Source organism: Nyctereutes procyonoides, unplaced genomic scaffold (assembly GCF_905146905.1).
Source record: "Nyctereutes procyonoides isolate TBG_1078 unplaced genomic scaffold, NYPRO_anot_genome, whole genome shotgun sequence".
In the NCBI taxonomy this organism is placed as follows: domain Eukaryota; kingdom Metazoa; phylum Chordata; class Mammalia; order Carnivora; family Canidae; genus Nyctereutes; species Nyctereutes procyonoides.
The window spans coordinates 37147240-37153099 of NW_026575046.1; positions in this window are offsets into that span (position 1 = coordinate 37147240).

Genomic DNA, 5860 nt, shown 5'->3' on the forward strand with positions numbered 1-5860 from the left:
GGATGCCCTCAAGAAACAGGCTATAATACACACCCCCAGTCAGCTGCAGCCCTAATAACTCTTGTGAATCATTTTTCTGCCTTCCCAAGAGAGGGCAAATGATGGTAGCCCTTGAAATCCACCTGTGCCCCCTCCCCCAGACAGTCTGTGTTGGAGAGCTCCCAAATGCTACCCAATTTGGAAGACAGGGCCTTTCTTTGGTTTGGAGAGCAATTTGCAAAAGCAAGGTTGAATCTCAAACCAAGAAGCCATAGAGATTTTACACTTAAGCTCCTATGGCGATGACTCGGCATTTAGAGATGAAAAATCGTCTCTGAGACTATGTAGGCGACTTATTTACAGACGATTGATCCCTTTGTGTACTATGGCCAAATCCACTTCTGGCCTTATGCCTGGTGACGTGGGGAAAATACCACAGCTGTTGTGTCTTGGGTACATTTCCATCTGCCGGGCATTCTCTGGGTTCCTGCGGGAAGCGAGTCAACGGTCTGTCAATACTATGGATTTAGTGTCTTCACATGAGTTCTGGTGTGAGAATTTTTATAATGCTTCACACACTCCCACCCCCATCAGCCACAATTATGATCTCAAACCCAGAGGCCGGGCACAGAAGTCCTCTCTCTCCTCTAGCTCTAGATCTTGTGCCTGATAGAATCAGAGAATCTTCATTTTATTCAATATGTGGTTAATGAAGACCTACTCTGTGCATAGCACTATCCTAGAAATCACCAAAAATAGTTAGTATGATTTAGATGTTTAGATGAAACTGAGCTCGGACAATAATAATTATAAAAATATCTCCTACTTATTTAAACATTTACTATGTGCCACCCACTGTGCGAAAATATGACAGTGCATTCTCTCCAAAGACCTTGGTTCTATGTCCTATTGTTATTCTTATTTTATTCAGTGAAAATAAAACAGAGAGCTTAAGAAGCTTGCTCAGAATGGCTCAACTGAGCAAGTGGTGACATTGAATTTCAAATTTAAGTACAATCAGTTCTTGCTATTCATGGTAGTTATGTTCTATAAAGTCACCACAAACACTGAATTAGCGAATACTGAATCCTGAAACATTCTAGGGGAATTGCAGTGCTAGGTTCCTTTTGTTGCCCCATTATCAGCTGCGAACATGTGAATTGAATGACTTGAATTTTGCACTGCTTTGCGCATGTCTGCAAATGACCATGAAAGTACCATAGCTATTGATTTTGGAGTTACAAGTGAATTTTAGCAAGCAGGCAAATTTACAAATTTGCAAATAATGAGGATTGGCTGTAGTCTTATTCTAGAACATTTTTCTGCATGTCTTCACAATTTACACTGTGATCAACAGCCTCTATGATGGCCTCCAATGATCTCCACCTCCCGGCCTTCATGTCCATGGTAATCCCCTGCCTTGAGAGCATCCTGGACCTAGTGATTGATTTCTAATGAATAGAATGTGGCTTAAGGTAATAAGATGCCACTTTTAAGATTCAATTACAAGAAGACTATAACTTCCATATTAGACACTTTATTTTGCTTTCTTGTTTGCTCTGTGGGAAGCCAAATACCGTGGCATGAGCTGCCCTATGGAGAGACCAACATAGCAAGCAGCTGATGGAGCCAGCAAGGAAATGAGGCTCTTGTTACAGCATGGAACCAATTCCCACCTTGTGGGTGGGTTCCCACAACCCACCTTGTGATGCTCCCCAGTCAAGTTCACATGAGAATGACATCCCTGACCACAGCATTTAGTTGGAGTCTTGTGTGAAACCTTAGAATGGAGGCAGCAAGCTAAGCTATGTGCAGATTCTTACCCCAAACAAACTGTGAAATAATAAATGTTTGTTGTTTTAAGCCGCTAAGCTTTGGGGTAATTTGTTACCTCGCAAAAAGTAACTAATGCAATTGCCTTCTTGTAAGCTATTTTGTTACAGTGCATGGCATTACCTACTATGAACCAAGTTCTTGTATGCTTTTGTGCATTTAATCTTCACCATGACACTGCCAGCTACTGATATTATTCCCTTTTTATACATAAAGCAACTATCCATCAGAAGGGTTGGGTAACTTGCCCAAGGTCACACAGCTAGAGGCAGAACAGGTTTTTGACTTCAGATCTGCTCAACCTCAAAAGCCAAGCTGGACTTGATTTGCATAATACAGTGGAACTGAGATTGGAATGTAGACTTCCTGACTTCAAAGCCCATTTTTTCTCCCTGTTTGTCATAAAACACACACACACACACACACACACACACAACCCCCAAAACAAAAAACCCATCAGGTCCATCAATCCACAGGCAAAAGAATGTTGAGATGGAACTGAGCAACACTCATTATGAACCACAGTGATGCCCAGTGTCTATTCTTCCTCCTTCCTAATCCTCATCTGCAGAAGAAGCACTTTGAGCTAAGCACTGTGTCATTGTTATTCCTCACAAAATCACCAAACCAGGAATCTAGCTGTACTAATCAGCAAGGGTGGCCATAACAAAACACCACACACTGGGTGGCTTGAACAACAGAAATTTATTTTCTCACAATTCTGGAGATCAGAAGTCTGAGCTCAAGATGCCAGTAGGGTCAGTTTCTGGCGAGACCTCTCTTCTTGGCTTGTAGACAGCCACCTTCTCACTGTCCTCACATAGACTTGTGTAAACAAGGAGAGAGTGGGCTCAACAGAGACACCAATCCCGTCAGATTAGGACATCACCCTCATGATCTTGCTTAACCTTAATTACTTCTCTTGCAAAGGCCCTATCTCCAAACACCATCACTTTGGGGGTTAGGGCTTCAAGTATGAATTTGGCAGGGGTGAGGGTGGGGGACACTTCATTCCATAACATTAATCAACAATCTTTTATTGACTGTTCTGTTCAAAGCCACATAGAGGGTACACATGCTATTCCCAGGGCACCTGGTGCTGAAGGACTACAGAGATATATTCAGTTATCCAGTCAGCTCCTCACCTCCCAACTCCCTGCTCCTGACAGACCCAGAAAGACTAGTAAGCCCCACATGGCATGCCTGCACTTAGGGTATATGTAGCATTAATAAAGGGTCCAAAAAGTCCAGCCCCCTCATTTTACAGATGAGGACACTGAGGCCCAGAAAGATAAAATGACCTAAACAATGTCATACAGCTGGTTAGTGGCAGGGCCAGGACTGAGTCTAAGGGCCCTAGCTCCCAGCTCTATACCTCTTCCCTTTGGCCAGGTTGGGAGATGGGGGTCCTGAGAGACCCTTAGAAGGAAAAGAGATCCTTACAGTCTCCTGGTGGGGAGTGGTGTATGTGTGGGGATGTGTAGTGTGGGTGTGTTGAGGGGGTGGTGGTTATGTAAGGTCTTGGGGGCAATATGCATACATTGGGTGGGTGTTTTGTGTGGGGATATGTATAGGTACATGAAATGTGTAGGAGTATTTCAGGTTGTGGGGAGTGTCCATGGATGCAGGGTTTGTGTAGTGGGTCTGAGTGTGTCATGTGTACTAAGTGTGGGGATGGTGTGTATGTATGTATATGTTGATTGGCAGTAGAGGTCAGCTCAGCCAGCACCTTCAGCTTTCCTCTTTTGGGCCCCCTCTTCCTAAACAAAACCCCTCTTGCAGTCCACTAGAATAGGGATTGGCAAACTTTTTCTGAGAAGGACCAGTTAGTAAATATTTCAGGCTCTGTGGGCCATATGGTCTCTGTCACAACTACTCAACTCTGCCGTCGTAGCTTGAAAGCAGCCCTAGAGAGTATGTAAACACATGGGTCTGGCTGTGTTCCAATAGAACTTTATTTACAAACAGATGACAGGCTGGATCTGACCCAAGGGATGTAACTTGCAGAGTCCTTGCAACTAGGGTGCTCCCTGCATCCCAGACAAACACTATGAGAGCACAGACTCACCCATCCCTATTCTTACCTCACTTTGCCAAGTTCTTAGATTCTAAACCCAAGACTTCTCGTGGATCTGTCAGCACCCCTTCCTCCCAGCTCTAAGCCTCAATGTCACTCACTATCACCACCACCACCACCACCACCACCACCAGCACTGTCATTATCCTGCCCCATGCTAAGCACTACCCCAAATACCTCCCAGGCATGATCACATTCAATCCTTCCCATAAGGATACCTAGAGGTATTAATTTCCATCTAACAGGCAAGTTGATGAGTAATTTGCCCAAAGGAACTGATGATTTAGACCTGGATCTCCTGATTTATAATACCCAAGCTCTTAACAAATTCTCTACTAGCTCCTCGGTAGATGGTTTTGAACTAGCACAAAGAAAATCACCAAAGTAAAAAGAACAAAGTAACATGTTAAATTAAACCCTTTGCTCCTAATTGCAGGCTTAGGGACCTAGAGCCATGAGCACTAGGCCAGGGGTCATGGGAAGGGTACTCATCAGACGCTCCTTTCGCACATTTTTGGTCCAGCCCCTTGAGATTTCTGATTTCATAGACACAGAGATCTGCATTTGGAACAGCACCCAAGGTGATTCTGGTGTAAGTGTTCTGGGACCAGTGGGATGCACCACAACTTCGGAGATCCTACTGGAAAACTGCAATCAGACTTGATGTAATTAAGCCGCTTTAGAATGCCCACTTCCGGGCTCTGTGGTCCTGTGGGTGACTCAGGGGGCACTATGGCTCTTGCTGAGACAGCACTGATGATGACCTAACATTATGTAAGCTCCTTAGAAAGCATGATTGCCCATCGTGAAGTCTAGCCCCAGGAGGACAGAAGATGAGAGCTATGCTTTCTTTCTTTCCTTCTTTCTTCTTTCTTTTTTTTTCTTTTTCCATTCCTGTGTCCTTCAGCCCAATTCCTGACATGTCCATGCATACCAAATGAGCAAATTTATCAGAAACCTTTAATGCCTTAATGTGGACATCTCTAGCCCTGCTGGGGCTTTGGAGGGGAAAGAAAGGGGATCATCTGAATTTGAACCTTCTGTAATATCACTAATACAGATAAGTGAAGGCTCTATTTAACATGTGAAGAATTGGACTTTATGGGAATGTGAAGGTTAATGCAGATTCTGCACACACAATTTTCTCTGTTCGGTGATTGGGGCACTTCCACTTCTCCCCTTACAGCAGCATCTTAGCTATAGTGAGGGAAGCAGTGAGAGCTCTATTTTGGAAGATGGTCCTGTCCTTTCAAGCTGACAACTTGCTTGCTTTTTGGTCAATCCTCAGTCATCTGTTCCAGACCTGTTTTTTCCAGAGGTGTCCCACTCTCCCCACGAATGAGAAATGAATGCGCCATTGCAGCCTTGCAGGTGCAATGCATCATTCTGAGCGTATGCCAGGCTCCTCAGCTCACACTCCAAGCATGCTGCGAATGTTCAATTGGGACCAATGGATTTCTCCAACCTGACTTCTCACCTGGTGGATATGGTTTACGAAGGTGTGATGGAAAGTGAGTAATGTCATATAGTTTCATGAAGATACTATTTCTATCAAATATTTCAAGGTCCAGTATTTCAAATCTCAGTATGATATGTCCTGTGGGAAGAAATGGTGTATGTGTATGTGTAGAACAGATCGGGTTTGTCTCCCCATCTGTTAGAGTAACAGAGAGCGCAGCTCAGACAAAGATGGAAAACAGGTCAAGATGTCCCATCTGTGACACAGATGTAGCCTAGGATATTTCATGCAATGACTTAAACCTCCTGAATTCCCAGTACGTAGGAGCATAGCTGTTGGAACGAACCTTGCCTCCACTGCTCACTAGCTAGCTCTGTGGCTTTGGTACAAAGCCATAACCTTGGTAAGTCTCAGTCTTCTCATCTGTAAAATAAGAGTAATAAGTACTTCTCTCACTGGCTTGTTGCAAGGACAAAATGAAATAATATATGCAAAAGTGCCTATATGCCTGG